Here is a 13,023-nt window from a genome sequence, read left to right as displayed (position 1 = left end):
ACCACACCAGAGCAAAATTGGACAACAAAAGACTAAAAAAACATTCCCTCATCTGATAAGTCTCAATTTCTGAGGCAAAATTCAGATGGTAGGGTCAGAATTAGGTCCCAACAACATGAACGCATGGGTCTATTCCACCTTGTAGCAATAGTGCAGGTTGGTGGTGAGGGTATAATGATGTGGGGGGTATTTTCTGGGGGGCCCTTAGTACCAGCTGAGCATCGTTTAAACACTGCAGCTTAAGGCTGGGTGATATATCGAGTTTTAAATATATCGCTATATTTTTATACGAGATATCAGATGTGACAATATCGTTTATATTGATATAGTCTATGTTACCTTATAATTATACTTGTGGAGCCGCAAGTTTGCCTCTTTTTCGAGATATCAGATGTGACAATATCGTTTATATTGATATAGTCTATGTTACCTTATAATTATACTTGTGGAGCCGCAAGTTTGCCTCTTTTTCGTCCACTTTTGTCTCTACGCAACGTTACTCTGCCTCGCCTCTCCTTCACTGAACACAACTCCCCCTCCCCCATCGCTTCACCTGCAGGCAACGAAAAGATGGACACGGCAGCTATCAAAGAGGAGCTGGTTGGTAAAAAGAAAACATTTGGAGATTACCATTTTAGTGTGGCCAGCGTTATCTTACTGCGGTTAGCTCATTAACGCATTGACGCCGTGCAGCCCCACGCACGGGGCGTTCCGCAGTAACTCGTTAACGGAGATTTGCCGCGTTAATGCAGTTTTGGCGTTAACGTCGTTTTAACAAGATTAATGCTGACAGCACTAATTATTATTACTATTATTTGGAGTGTCAGATGAGCAGCAGAATAATGTATTCTGTTGAGAATGTCGCCTTATGTATAAATTCTGGTTGTGCTTACTGATCGCAAACCAATTTAATGTGCTACACTGCGCTCAGAAATCTGTCAAAAAATGTTTTAGTACGACTTTGGTAAACTACGGAGCTGCACCGCTTGATGGATTGTTGGAGCATTACGGCTACCGTAGTCAGGAGCCTCGCGGAGTGATACGTACTGTGCTTCAACGTAATATTACTGTATTTTGTGTGTATAATGACCAGAAATGGCTCCTGTTAAGAGACATGGTTACAAAGCGGATTTCAAACTCCCGGCTGTCAGTCACGCAGTAGAACTTGGGAACAGAGCAGCTGTGAAATCTGTGTCTTTGTTATTATGCTCAGCGTCTTTTACTTTACATTTTGACTGCACAATTGTGAGCTTTTTGTTATGCACAAAAACAACATTGTTTTATTTTATTTATAGAGCATTATTATTTAATAAATGCTGATAATTTATTTCTGAGTAATTTTTCATGTACATCTACGCTGTATGTTAGTAAAAGTGCCTGTGTGACATCTGGGACACAGCTTTGACTAAGAACTCTCTTTCTGTTCTTACTTTATGGCTTAAAAAAAATATATCGAGATATATATCGTATATCACCATCCAACTAAAGAATATCGAGATATGAATTTTGGACCATATCGCCCAGCCCTACCGCAGCCTACCTGATTATTGCTGCTGACCACGTCCAATCCTTTTAACGAACCCATCTTCTGTTGACTGTTTACATTAGGATAATGCATGACGTCACAAAGTCCAAATCATGTCACAAAGATCATTGTACTAAAAATGCCTCCACAATCCAATAGAGCACCTTAACTAAGTCTGCTCTCAGATTGGGACATGCTAGCTTTTCCTGGCAGGACTTTTTGATGACGTTTCTCCTCAACTTTTTACTGGTTCGACGCCGATGGAAGCTTATTTCCACCACTGAGAAGAGAAAAAAAATGGTGCTGGCTAGCAAAGCCACTTTGAAATTTTGGCTTATTTCAACATAATACCTTGAAATTTTATGGCACTACTTATTTTCTCAGAAGTCCCCTATGACTGAGACAACTAAGCGGGGTCCATCTATGTCCTTACCCTCACCTATGGTCACAAGCTTTGGGTAGTGACTGAAAAAAATGAGATTGCATATACAATTGGTAGAAATGAAAGAGTGGCTGGCCTTTCCCTTAGAGACAGGGTGAGGAGTTTTACCACCCGAGGGGCTCCAAGTAGAACTGCTACTGTTCCACATCGAAAGAAGCCAGCGGAAGTGGTTCAAACATCTTGCAAGGATGCCTTGTGGGTGAGGGCATGTCCCACCAGAATAAGGAGGCCCCGGGAAAGACCCAGCCAACAGTGGGGTGTTCCACCAAAGCTGGAAGAGGTAGCTGAGAAGCAGGAAGTCTGGCTGTCCTTGCTTAGGCTGCTGCCCCCATGATAATGGGTTTTGATAACGGGCGACCGTGGCTCAGGGGGTTTGGAATCGCATCTGTAACCGGAAGGTCGCCGGTTCGATCCCTGGGCTCTCTGTCCTGGTCGTTGTGTCCTTGGGCAAGACACTTTACTCTACTTGCCTACTGGTGTTGGCCAGAGGGGCCGATGGCGCGATATGGCAGCCTCGCTTCTGTCAGTCTGCCCCAGGGCAGCTGTGGCTACAACTGTAGCTGCCTCCACCAGTGTGTGAATGTGAGAGTGAATGAATAGTGGTATTGTAAAGTGCTTTGGGTGCCTTGAAAAGCGCTTTATAAATCCAATCCATTATTATTATTTTCTCAGACGTTTGACTTTGTAAGACAAACTTTTCAGATAATTAACTGAAATTTTTACTTCTGGATGGCAAAAAGAAAAACATTTCAGTTTCCACGGAAATATAGCTAGTAATAATTTCTTACTCTAGTGTTTTTAAATGGTAGCTTAAAAAGCTACTGGGTGCATTATTGCCACCTTTTAACTTTAGTAATATGTGAAGCCTAGATTATACTCTGTTGTGGACATGGACAGCTGGAGACTCGATGGCACATCAGTCTTTGAAGTCCACTTGAAGTTTGCTGCCTGGGTGCAACCATAGTTGGTGCACTGTGATGTACATTCTGCGCGGACCACCAACCCACCAACTCCAACTATCTCCAAACTCCAAAATTTACATGACTGGGACCCCAGTGGACTATATAGACCACAGCAGACTCATAGATATGGAAAGCATAAACCCTGCTTTACAGCTTACCAGCTGCTGAGGGGGAAAGGGTTGTACCTGTATCAGTATCTCTTGTACGCCACTACATTTACACTATTTGCTTTATAATAAACCATATTTAAATACTGGGGACCAAATGAATAAAAAAAAAAGCTTTAATACACAATCCAGTATAGTGTCGAAAGTGATTAAGGCATCGTTTGAGATCATTCACTGTTGCTTTATCTCTTGTTCAAACATTGACATCTAATGCATTTAAATATTTAAGGTATCCAAGTTTCAATCAAGTCCAACACAAAATCAACAAAGCCCAAGGAGGAGCCTTTCCCTGCAATACAATCTGGATTCATTTCTAAACCAGAGACACTATAGATACATTCATACACTCCCGCTCACATTTAATACATCTGTTTTCATGTGCTGTGAAAATAACCTTGAGCATGAATCTGGGATTTATAATTGTCATTTACAGATAAAGTACCCTCCTTGTATTAACTGGAACTCCTATAATCCCACTAATTCACTGGACTGCGCAAAGAAGAAAAGTTCTGGGAGTTGAAATAATTTCCCAAGTAAACATGATTTAAAAAGACATTAGCCCGCAGTTAATAAACACCAGAAACAATGTTGAAACAGTTACCTCGGATACTTGAAGCGAGTTGTATTACCCAGCTGTGTCACCCTCGGGTGTTGCAAAAGAGAACGCACCTCTGGCCAGGAATAATATTTCTGAACGAAACCAAAATGACTCTGTGCTTTTAGGGCAATAACTGTTAATGTCCGTGAAAGGTATGCAGGGGTTGGGCAGCTGAGAAAAACAAGTGACGACCCATTTCATCAACATGCTCTGTCATAAAACAACAGCTCGAACTAGCATGAGATCGGATGTGACAAATTCAGACTCCAGGCTGTTTTTTCAAAGATGTGGAAACAAATATTTATGTATGAAAAAGCAAATTAAATTCTTGCCTAACACTAATTCATCCCATATGACCCAGGGTTCGCTGCAGCTTTGAACTCTTAATTAAATACATTAGGTCATCCTTCCCTACGTAATGTAAACACAAGTATTAAGAGGTCTTTCGAAACAAAGCGTATGACTTTGAAAGACCTCTAATGGCCACCAGAGGGAATAGCATTAGCCTTTTTTTTTCCCCAGCCAAAATCTGATCAGATTTTAGACAAATTTGAATCAGCAGGTTTTTCCCATCAGCTGGTTTTACACAAATTTAGAGAAGTGGGTGGAATATTAGATGATCAAAGGAAGAGCAGTAACTGACTGCATTACAACAAACTTATTTCAAGAATTTATTTGCGTTTACAGTTTTGAGGAGATTTTCAAGATCATTTGGGGAAAATGCCACATTAAAAGCAGCTTTGCACAATTTTGGCAACACTCTCCTAGATTGGTTTTCAATTATCTACGTTTTTTTAGCGATTGCCATTTTTCCAGTTGCTGCTTTTAGTTGTTGTGTTTATGTTTAATGTACTTTAGTACTGTTTGTATTAAAATGTTGCATCTTAAAAAGATAAACAAGGACGCATTCTGAATATTAGCTATACATCTTCTGACTTGGCTCAGAAATCAACAGCAGCACATCAGATAAACGAAACGTCAGATAAATAAGTAAACAAACATGCATGAATGCAACTTTTTCCAGTTCTGATACAACACTGACACCTTGACTGAGGGTTCAGTAAGACACACTATGTTACCATAAATGCAATAAAAGCTTCTCTAAAGCGTCAAACCAAACATAGCAATAGTGAAAGTTAGCAAGAGAGCGAAACTAACAAGGAAAGATTTGTCAGTGGAACTTTTCAGTTGTGTCAATTCACTTGACCTTACTTAGCTGACTTAACAGCTTGAGGTTAAATCCCAAAGTGCTGCAAACATACAAATAAAAGCTGTTGCTATAACAAGTGTGAAATAGCTCCAAACTAGCTGCTAGTTTCTACCATGTTGTAGCAGTGGTGTGGGAAGAGTGAAGGAGTAAAACACAGGACGTAATTAAACAGGTCCTGTTTTAAAGCAAGGGATCCGCTAAGTCTATTCTTGTGTTGGAGAACAGACACACAGGACACACAGGACTTAGTGTTTTGAGTTAAGATGGGACTAATGTGAGCTCACCTGGAAATCTACACACCTTTATATAAATAAAGGCTAAAGAACAAGAGTAGATCAACATCGGATCTTAATCCAAAGGCTAGATCGGTGAATCCCCTGTTGGAAAATCTGTCAGTGATGAACTTTTGAAACTGGCTGAGAACAATAAGGATGTCAAAGACGCAATCTAAAATCGTTAATGCATTTTTGCTTTGGGGAACCTTTTTCTTGCCTTTAACATTTTTTTTTTAATATAAAAGGTCAGAAAATAGTAAAGATTGCATCAATATTTCCTGAATCCAAGAGCATCAGTTTCATTCTAAATCTAAGGGCAAAAAAAGAAAAGAAAATACAAAACTGATGGTGACAGCATTAATGACATGACATGACATGAAGAATTGCCCAAGACTTCTGAAAATAATGATGTGTTGTAATTAATAAGTTGTTTTTCCAGTGCATTAATCTCTGCTTTAGGTCTAACATTTAAAACAGCAGCATGAAGTCAGATATTATCACTAAAAAAGACAGCGAGCAAAGATAAGAACTCAAGTAATATATTTAAGAGAAAACTGTATTCTTTTTAAAAAAAACAAACCTTGCTGCATTATTAAACATCAAAAACCTGCAAATAAGTAATCTCCCTAACAAACGGAAAAACGAACCGAACCAATTCCATAACCCATTCAGCAGAGGTAATTAATGATGCCGCTAAACAATTCATTAACCAACATATTTTTCCAACTACAAAGCTTGTTGGTCTCTCAGTTCCTAAGGGAAATGATAACATTTCAATATATACTGGGGATCAGAGGGGGCTTCTCAGGAACTGGGTTACAGCCATGTTGTAACCCAACATAGCTGGACTGGCCATCGGGCATACCGGGCCGATGGTGATTTTTCGTTTTTTTTCCGTAACGGTATAAACACTGAAAGGTGGCGGATTGGCCAGATGAAGGGAGATGTGTAAAAATAACTCAGTTGTTTGGTGGTGGCTATTGCGGAGCTTCTACAGATTCAGTAACATTAGCAAGTGGTGGAGGCCAGCAGATACAACACGCTGGCAGGTGGATGACGGAAAGGCAGGAGGAGCAGAGACCCAAGGCGGTGAACTGAACTTTAGGTAAGAAGTTATGACCTGCAGTCTATCTGGGTCAGATATAAACCAAGTTTAGGTGGAGTTTATTTTCGTTATGCTGACTTTTCACAGTCAGTTACAATAGCTCGTACGGCGTACTAGCTAGCATGACGGAGTTTCTATACAGCTGGGCGGGTGCTATGATGTTATTGATGTTGAACTTGTTTTATCTTATTTTATTTATAAGGTTAATTATTAGAGTTTCCAACCGTCCTGTAAAAAACGGAATCGTCTCGTATTCAGAGAAAATATTGCGCGTTTCGTATTGAGGTGAAAAGGAGCACAGTTTGTCCCGGACTTCAGCTACAATGAAAAAGACACAAAGCTGGAGTTATTCTGTCTTTGCTGCACAGCTGCCTCTTCTTCTCTCATTCTCCCCCCTCCCTCTCCTGTTTCTACTTCAATAATGAAACTGATCAATGATCAGCTGATCGGCTTTTCTCTCATTTGTTTATTGCCCACTTTGCGCCAGAAAGAAGAAACCAGCGGATGTCGCACTAAACAACAGCAGCACGTTTAAGCTTGATCAGCTGTTGTTAGAATTTATTTATTATTCATTTCTAGTATCAGCTGATGTTTGCTGGAGCCACAGCTGTAAAAGCTGCTGGTCATGATGTCGGTTTGGTTATCTGGTGAGAGGGAAACATGAAGATGAAACCAGGAGATGTCCTTACTGAATCATCAGAGCTGAACAGGTGATGGAGAAACAGGTTTACCTTTTAGGTGACATGAATGAGTTGAAGGGAAGTTATGAACTGTTTCTGAGAGACAAATAACACCAGGATCCTTTTTATATGTAGCTGACAGCTGGTAACTGTGCAGGGGAAAGTTGTATTCTTTCTCACCTGTCTTTCTATCTCCTTTCACTTTTTAAAGGTTGCCATGTTAGAAAAAATATTTTGCCCTGCCATGCTGTTTATTGATGTGGTAAATGAATGGTTTATGAAAATGTATCTAAATCTGTCATCAGTAATCAGTAATGTCATGGTCGGCTGTGTGGCAGGCAGGCAGGAGTGGTGGACCCAAAATGCAGGATTCTCAGGACACGAGGTTTAGACAGAAAATGCAGCTTTATTGCTGGAGCAGAACATCAAGATAAAATAAAACTCACAAAAGCAAACAAAACTCTAAACAGAGATGCAGGAGGACTGGAAATCCTAAACACGCAGCAAGTGAGGGTGAACAGACGTTAACGATGCGACACCGAGTAGGGGAAGACACAGACACTAAATACAAGAGGTGAACGGAGCAAAGAGGAAACAGCTGGGAGACACGGCTGACGTTGATTACACTGACGAGACAGGGAGAGCACAAAGCTGAACGCACTGACAAAGGACACAGACCTACAAAATAAGACAGGAAGCACACGCCAGACAGAGACAGACTCGTAAACAGGCATAATGACGTCATGGACAAACAGAGGGACATACGGGCAGAGAAGACTAAGCACAGGCAACCTAAACCAAACATAAGGGCAAGATAACAAAACCTAAACCAGACATAATCATCATCGTCATCAACATCATCATCAGATAACTAAAGAATCAGAATATAATTGTAATCAAAACAGTATCACCAGAGAATAACCAATCCATAATGCAAAAATAAACCAAAACATAAGAAACTCAAAATGCTGGGTCGACCCGACCCAGGACCGTGACAAGTAATGATCATGTCTCACCTCTAGTCTCCTCTGTCTTAATTTCAGGTTTTCACCATGTGTTCTAGATAGTTTAGGAGGTTAACTCGACCAAGCAGTCTACTTTCGGGTACAGTTTAGAATACCAGAATAGGGAGGATGGTGTAGGTTTAAATTTATTAGACTGATACATATATACCAACAAGACAGTGTACATCACTGTGACAACAGCGTTTGTTTTCATTCAAAGGCTTTATGGTTTTTCCTATAATACCTGGTGGGCCAGTCTCTAGTCAAAATGCCCGGGCCGATTTTTTGTCCCAGTCCAGCCCTGTAACCCAATGACACATTTTGAATCTGCCGTTTACATTTTGAAAGCGGCAATAGTAAAACAATCCACTAAAACTGAAATGTTATTGTTATTTTCTCTCCCCAGTGAGAAGTTGAGGCGAACATACAGCACAACTGTCAGGCCAAACAAATACTTTAGGTAGAAACAAACCTTGGCTTGCTGCTGATTTCCCGCTCGTAGCACCATGGTCCATGTGAGAACTTGAACAAACAATCTGAGCATCTGGTGAAATAATCTGTGAGTCATCGGTGTTGACCAACAACCTGATCAACCTCCCAAAAGCATATTAAAGTAACTTAGTGGTTTCTGAAAAAGCCAAAAATCTTGTTTATTGCTCCTTTAAGAGTCACATATATAACATTAAATTAAGTTAATAAATTATCAGTGATTCCCCACCTCAATGTACATCTCAAAACCATCAATTCCCAGCACAAGCTGCATGTCAGTGACACCATAAGACTAATGATTAAAACAAGCCTCCTCATCGGTTTGCCTCTCAGTAAGCCAGATTTCCACCCCCTGCGCAGCACTTTTCATTCCAGCTACATTACATAAATCAGCAGACTGCAGAGGAGTGGAAAGGAAAAGTCCCATAAGTAACAGGAGGGAAACTATCACAGGGAACCATTTGGGCATGAGCTCACTATAGCGTATAGCTCTTAATTGCCTTACTCAAATGCTTGTTGCACAATCAGAATAAGTTCTTGTGTAATCCAAGATACGGAGGTAAGATTAGACCTGATAATAACATTTCTTGAGGACAGCGTGGAACTATTTTCTTCCACCCAGCGATGATTTTCCTCACTTATCATAAAACTCCTGACAGGTCACTGTACATTTGCATCCATCATACATCAGCTGGAGTCCATTTACAGAAACTCTTAGTTTTCTGGGGTTTTTTTTTTTGGGGTGGTGGGGGCTTCGTTAGGAGAAAACACATCATATTGTTTCAAACGTGCTAACGCGTTAAACTCCATGACAGCGAAAAAAATCGTGAAAAAAACTTCATAAAAGTGCAGTAAAGTCACATCAGGCCAGCTGTTCTTACCGTGTGGTGTCCCCTCATCAGCTTGTTGTCAGTAGGTCTTTGCCTCGCGCTGACTGCACGCGGATTGTACTTCCCACTGTCACTGCAGAGCTGTCGGCTCAAGAGCTGCAGCTGCCTAGCTGCCCGCGCGCGCACGCACGAACTCTCTCCCCTCGACGTGAGCTAATATACGTTCATCTGTAAGCATCTGTTACTGCTTTTAAAGCTCTTTCATAATGCTGCATATGAAGCGCTCGTTGAGTCTGTAGTGTTTTAACAGTGAGCAACGAAGTAAAAAAAAAAAAAAGTTTAAAAAAAACGACTTAGACCAGGGGCGTGTCCAGAAGGGGGGTATGTGGTGAGTCTAAATATGATTGGCCCCCAATCTGAGTTAGAGGGAAAATATTAATAAAACAGAGAAACGTTGAAGTGCTTTCATTTTATGTTGTCCTTGCAGCCAGTATGTATGGAAGCTATGGAAGGACTGATTCTTATATAGCGCTTTTCTACTCTCCCAGAGTACTCAAAGCGCTCTATATAACATGCCACATTCACCCAATCACACAAGCACTTTCTCTGTACTTAATGCTTTCTAACTACATTCACACACATTCATACTCCGATGGATGCATCGGAGAGCAACTTGGGCTTGACATGCAGACTAGAGGAGCCAAGGATCAAACCACCAACCTTCCAATCAGTAGGTGACCTGCACTACCTCCTGATGTACAGCCACCCCATGCCCTCTGTAAGTCAGAATTTCAAGTTAGGTATTTCTAAAGAACTTGGATTTTTGTGTTGTTGAGTTGAAACTTTGAGATGATCACTCAAAAATATCAACATCTAACATTCAAGCATTTATTTTTCATCAAAAGAAACAAAAAAGTTGTTTTTATTTAGAATTTTTTTTTTCTATTGTTGTTGGTTTAGAAACTAAAATGAAAAAATAGAGATAAATCTTGAAGTACTATTTTGGGATAGTATTTTTGAAAGAAAAGTTGAAATAATATTTCAAGTTTAATCTCGAACAAGGGTGACAATTATTTTAACTTTTTTCTTGAAATGGCACTTTGATATTTATCTACAAAAATAGATTTTAATCTCAAAAAGAATAATATTAATAAAATTTATATTGTGTGTGGGACAAATTTGGGCTACATCATTGTACCATACTGATCTACTTTATCTGCTCCTGTTTTTAGATATATAAGATAAGAAACTTTACACTGATTGGTAAAATCGGTTTGGGAGTTTGTTGGTGTGGTAAGGATGGAGTTCTTGTAAATAAATTGTCCCTTTTGGCTGATCAAGAACAAAAGGACCACCGTTTTATACTACACTCTCAGACTGCTGTAGCCTGTTTACATTATCTTCAGGTAAATTCACCTATATTTGCTCGTGGACAGTGGCTTTACATTTTAAAAGGAAAATACGAGAGCATTTCTTTTTTTTAGGATAAAAAACTGCCCAGGAGTGAGCTGTCTTGGTGGAAGCTTGCACCTTCTACATGTAATATGTTGTATGTGTGAAGTATTGAGTCTTTAGTCATAATTTGGGCATGTATATCACTATAGTCTAGCTATAATATACATAGATTTAAGGCATTTTTTTATATATATAGTCATCGTTTAAATAGAAAGTTTTAACCTTAGTAAACCACACATATGCCGGCTAGTTTCACGTCTGTAGATTTCATGGTTACTATGATTGAAGAAGCTTTAGGTATAATTCATAGTAAACTTACTTCAATCAAATTGGAACATTTGGTAGTTTTAACCAACCTCACAGGGCAAAATCTCTAAACTGCTAATGAGTACTGGGAAAAATGTTTTCCATACATACAAACTGTTTTTATCACTGTATGATTCTGATAGAAGTCCACTTTCTCATTGAAGAATGGCTATTTGATATGTTATCCTCGTGCTAAAGTCAATAGAAGGCATGTTGACTGTAAATCAGTTTATTGATTATTAGCACCTGCAGCACACGGGTCAGAGCAGGACGTTAAATCTAAAGCAGCTCCAGATGTGCTCTAAATAGTTTAAGCCTCTTAAGACAAATGCATCTGTAAAACTATAAGTATGCATAACAGAAAGTTTTATTACGGTTTTTCCCTGTACGGTTTACCACTTTTCCTATATTATAACTGAAAGAGACTTAATATTAAGTTCACATGGCTTCTCTTCACTTTATGATATTTGTATTTCCAGTGGTTTCCCTATAAATTGTGTTGAGTGTGTTTGAGGTGCTTGGTGTTGACCTTACTTTCACCATATTCTGGTTTCTGCTCCGCACAGTTTCCTATATGGTGTCTCTGTCGCTGTCAGGTCTGCATGATTTATACCAGGGTGAAAAGTGATGGCACACATTACCATCCCATCACTGCCAGCACTGACATGTAAACTCCCTGCTACTCCAACATTTGTACCAATCACGTCAATACTTGGACACACTGCATAACAGCGTGTCAAACATCTGTCTCGTCCTCACGCTCTTAAGACTTTCATAAATACACAAAAGAGGCAAACAAGCAGAAACCTTTCATCTGTGTACATGATCACACAGTAAAACTGCAAGTCAGAGTATGAGTTCTGATTTCTGAGAAGATGCACAGAGCTGTAAACAAGTCCTCTGGGATGGAGCTGCAAACAAAACCAGATGGGCAAAAACAATTCACAAAAGAACGTATTCTCCATGAAAATTTGGGACACAGGGGCTTCGCTGCTAGATGCAGAAAGCAGCTGGTGTTAATCTCTCTTTTTACCATCCCTTCTCTTTAAAGTCATTCAGAAATCTTTTGAAAATGAGAATTAAAGCATTTATTCAGGGTAAAACACAAGTGTTTTATCTGCAGCTCATTTTCATCTCAGAGCAAACAACAAATCACTGGAGATGATGGACTGATGTTCCAACTTGGAGAATTAAGTAGGGTCTCAAATTCACATGCTTTCAAGGCTTTTTCATTGTGGGATATTTGGTATTTTGCGATGAATATAAAAAGATATGCAGGCATTTTGACACTCTGCAACCAGCAATGACTTTAAAAAAAAATCAAATTAATGTAATAAGAGCTCATCATTTAACTCAAATTGGTAAGTGTCTGTCCCATAAATTAAATAATCCCAGCATTTTTGGTATTTCAGATATTTGGTTCACTTTTACTATAAAAATATGCCGATATGCTATCACCTCTCAAGCCCTCTGGAGACACATAATGCATAGATTTTATAGAGCGTGTCCTCAGCGATTTTCTTTCCTCTCTGTATTACTTGACTTTCTTTGTGTTGAGGACCTGTTTCTTCTACATCAGTGTTTTATGTTAAGTTTTTTATATATATATATATATATATATATATATATATATATATATATATATATATATATATATATATATATATATATATGAAACACTTACTGTTTGCAAGGTATAGCAAGAGGTGTTACTTCCTTTTCAAGACTTACAAGCCAAAAGGGTCTAGCAAAAACAGCATACAAGCTAAAAGATTTGGTTGATACACCTCCTCGGTTTGCCTCTACTTTTTTTCTTTGTTTAACCCTTGTGTGGTGTTCGTATTTTTGTTACTCAGCCAGTGTTCATGGGTCTGGTGGACCCGCTAGAGTTTTGGCTTTCCAAATTAACACTATCAAACAATTTTATGTTAAATTACTCAACAGATGTTTACTTCATCCCAATTACAAGACATAT

At 39.2% G+C, this 13,023-nt stretch overlaps 1 protein-coding gene across 3 annotated transcripts in view; it reads right to left on the bottom strand.

Moving 5' to 3' along the window:
- The window catches only part of glis1a (GLIS family zinc finger 1a), a 68,571-nt gene extending 58,752 nt beyond the window's left edge, over positions 1-9,819 (bottom strand). For 2 of the 3 annotated variants that reach the window (XM_082514827.1, XM_082514828.1), the window contains exon 1: positions 9,339-9,819. The gene's annotated coding sequence lies outside the window, so the exon portion shown is untranslated. The remainder of the gene's footprint in view (positions 1-9,338) is intronic. The other variant, XM_082514826.1, reaches the window with a different exon arrangement.
- Between the last annotated feature and the right edge of the window lie 3,204 nt (positions 9,820-13,023).

The sequence above is a fragment of the Aulonocara stuartgranti genome, assembly GCF_965226115.1.
Source record: "Aulonocara stuartgranti genome assembly, chromosome: 18".
NCBI classification, from domain to species: domain Eukaryota; kingdom Metazoa; phylum Chordata; class Actinopteri; order Cichliformes; family Cichlidae; genus Aulonocara; species Aulonocara stuartgranti.
Note: the sequence above shows the minus strand (reverse complement) of the source record. Positions and strands in the feature narration are given on the sequence as shown.